Source organism: Hypomesus nipponensis, chromosome 20 (genome assembly GCF_054491055.1).
Source record: "Hypomesus nipponensis isolate SF chromosome 20, ASM5449105v1, whole genome shotgun sequence".
NCBI classification, from domain to species: domain Eukaryota; kingdom Metazoa; phylum Chordata; class Actinopteri; order Osmeriformes; family Osmeridae; genus Hypomesus; species Hypomesus nipponensis.
Genome location: NC_140380.1, coordinates 1,945,001 through 1,947,500, shown reverse-complemented (window position 1 = coordinate 1,947,500; position 2,500 = coordinate 1,945,001). Strand labels below are relative to the sequence as shown.

General features: G+C 47.2%; 8 non-coding genes and 1 pseudogene across 8 annotated transcripts in view; all 9 read right to left on the bottom strand.

Moving 5' to 3' along the window:
* Positions 1 to 14: 14 nt before the first annotated feature.
* On the bottom strand, positions 15 to 133 carry LOC146244546 (5S ribosomal RNA). Its single transcript, XR_014738348.1, has one exon. It is a non-coding gene; the product is annotated as a 5S ribosomal RNA (ribosomal RNA).
* A 182-nt stretch (positions 134 to 315) lies between these two features.
* On the bottom strand, positions 316 to 434 carry LOC146244545 (5S ribosomal RNA). Its single transcript, XR_014738346.1, has one exon. It is a non-coding gene; the product is annotated as a 5S ribosomal RNA (ribosomal RNA).
* A 176-nt stretch (positions 435 to 610) lies between these two features.
* On the bottom strand, positions 611 to 729 carry LOC146244544 (5S ribosomal RNA). The gene has a single exon (XR_014738345.1). It is a non-coding gene; the product is annotated as a 5S ribosomal RNA (ribosomal RNA).
* Positions 730 to 919: 190 nt separating this feature from the next.
* LOC146244543 (5S ribosomal RNA) lies at positions 920 to 1,038 on the bottom strand. Its single transcript, XR_014738344.1, has one exon. It is a non-coding gene; the product is annotated as a 5S ribosomal RNA (ribosomal RNA).
* Positions 1,039 to 1,220: 182 nt separating this feature from the next.
* Positions 1,221 to 1,339, bottom strand: LOC146244542 (5S ribosomal RNA). Its single transcript, XR_014738343.1, has one exon. It is a non-coding gene; the product is annotated as a 5S ribosomal RNA (ribosomal RNA).
* A 182-nt stretch (positions 1,340 to 1,521) lies between these two features.
* Positions 1,522 to 1,640, bottom strand: LOC146244541 (5S ribosomal RNA). Its single transcript, XR_014739744.1, has one exon. It is a non-coding gene; the product is annotated as a 5S ribosomal RNA (ribosomal RNA).
* Positions 1,641 to 1,812: 172 nt separating this feature from the next.
* LOC146244540 (5S ribosomal RNA) lies at positions 1,813 to 1,931 on the bottom strand. The gene has a single exon (XR_014738342.1). It is a non-coding gene; the product is annotated as a 5S ribosomal RNA (ribosomal RNA).
* Positions 1,932 to 2,109: 178 nt separating this feature from the next.
* Positions 2,110 to 2,228, bottom strand: LOC146244539 (5S ribosomal RNA; annotated as a pseudogene).
* A 184-nt stretch (positions 2,229 to 2,412) lies between these two features.
* The window catches only part of LOC146244538 (5S ribosomal RNA), a 119-nt gene continuing 31 nt past the window's right edge, over positions 2,413 to 2,500 (bottom strand). Inside the window, exon 1 of the ribosomal RNA XR_014739743.1 lies at positions 2,413 to 2,500. This exon is cut by the window's right edge and continues 31 nt beyond it. This is a non-coding gene — a ribosomal RNA (5S ribosomal RNA).

Below are 2,500 nucleotides of genomic sequence, written 5' to 3'. Positions count from 1 at the left end.
TGAATGAGCAAAAGAGCATACAGCACCTGGTATTCCCAGGCGGTCTCCCATCCAAGTACTAACCAGGCCCGACCCTGCTTAGCTTCCGAGATCAGACGAGATCGGGCGTTGCCAGGCTGGTATGGCCGTACGAAATAAGTTGACAACCATAGGCTACTTATCCATATACAGATTTAGCAATTGATAATGCAAGGTAGTCTCTCTCTCTCTCTCTCTCTCTCTCTCGTGTCAAAATGAAAACAGCTTCCAGCCCCTTTCATGAAGGACTACTTGTGCATATTGCAAGATGTCAGTTTCTAAGTGAATGAGCAAAAGAGCATACAGCACCTGGTATTCCCAGGCGGTCTCCCATCCAAGTACTAACCAGGCCCGACCCTGCTTAGCTTCCGAGATCAGACGAGATCGGGCGTTGCCAGGCTGGTATGGCCGTACGAAATAAGTTGACAACCATAGGCTACTTATCCATATACAGATTTAGCAATTGACAATGCAAGGTGGTCTCTCTCTCTCTCTCTCTCTCGTGTCAAAATGAAAACAGCTTCCAGCCCCTTTCATGAAGGACTACTTGTGCATATTGCAAGATTTCAGTTTCTAAGTGAATGAGCAAAAGAGCATACAGCACCTGGTATTCCCAGGCGGTCTCCCATCCAAGTACTAACCAGGCCCGACCCTGCTTAGCTTCCGAGATCAGACGAGATCGGGCGTTGCCAGGCTGGTATGGCCGTACGAAATAAGTTGACAACCATAGGCTACTTATCCATATACAGATTTAGCAATTGACAATGCAAGGTAGTCTCTCTCTCTCTCTCTCTCTCTCTCTCTCTCTCTCGTGTCAAAATGAAAACAGCTTCCAGCCCCTTTCATGAAGGACTACTTGTGCATATTGCAAGATGTCAGTTTCTAAGTGAATGAGCAAAAGAGCATACAGCACCTGGTATTCCCAGGCGGTCTCCCATCCAAGTACTAACCAGGCCCGACCCTGCTTAGCTTCCGAGATCAGACGAGATCGGGCGTTGCCAGGCTGGTATGGCCGTACGAAATAAGTTGACAACCATAGGCTACTTATCCATATACAGATTTAGCAATTGACAATGCAAGGTAGTCTCTCTCTCTCTCTCTCTCTCTCTCTCGTGTCAAAATGAAAACAGCTTCCAGCCCCTTTCATGAAGGACTACTTGTGCATATTGCAAGATGTCAGTTTCTAAGTGAATGAGCAAAAGAGCATACAGCACCTGGTATTCCCAGGCGGTCTCCCATCCAAGTACTAACCAGGCCCGACCCTGCTTAGCTTCCGAGATCAGACGAGATCGGGCGTTGCCAGGCTGGTATGGCCGTACGAAATAAGTTGACAACCATAGGCTACTTATCCATATACAGATTTAGCAATTGACAATGCAAGGTGGTCTCTCTCTCTCTCTCTCTCTCTCTCTCGTGTCAAAATGAAAACAGCTTCCAGCCCCTTTCATGAAGGACTACTTGTGCATATTGCAAGATTTCAGTTTCTAAGTGAATGAGCAAAAGAGCATACAGCACCTGGTATTCCCAGGCGGTCTCCCATCCAAGTACTAACCAGGCCCGACCCTGCTTAGCTTCCGAGATCAGACGAGATCGGGCGTTGCCAGGCTGGTATGGCCGTACAAAATAAGTTGACAACCATAGGCTACTTATCCATATACAGATTTAGCAATTGACAATGCAAGGTGGTCTCTCTCTCTCTCTCTCGTGTCAAAATGAAAACAGCTTCCAGCCCCTTTCATGAAGGACTACTTGTGCATATTGCAAGATTTCAGTTTCTAAGTGAATGAGCAAAAGAGCATACAGCACCTGGTATTCCCAGGCGGTCTCCCATCCAAGTACTAACCAGGCCCGACCCTGCTTAGCTTCCGAGATCAGACGAGATCGGGCGTTGCCAGGCTGGTATGGCCGTACGAAATAAGTTGACAACCATAGGCTACTTATCCATATACAGATTTAGCAATTGACAATGCAAGGTAGTCTCTCTCTATCTCTCTCTCTCTCGTGTCAAAATGAAAACAGCTTCCAGCCCCTTTCATGAAGGACTACTTGTGCATATTGCAAGATGTCAGTTTCTAAGTGAATGAGCAAAAGAGCATACAGCACCTGGTATTCCCAGGCGGTCTCCCATCCAATTACTAACCAGACCCGACCCTGCTTAGCTTCCGAGATCAGACGAGATCGGGCGTTGCCAGGCTGGTATGGCCGTACAAAATAAGTTGACAACCATAGGCTACTTATCCATATACAGATTTAGCAATTGACAATGCAAGGTGGTCTCTCCCTCTCTCTCTCTCTCTCTCTCTCGTGTCAAAATGAAAACAGCTTCCAGCCCCTTTCATGAAGGACTACTTGTGCATATTGCAAGATTTCAGTTTCTAAGTGAATGAGCAAAAGAGCATACAGCACCTGGTATTCCCAGGCGGTCTCCCATCCAAGTACTAACCAGGCCCGACCCTGCTTAGCTTCCGAGATCAGACGAGAT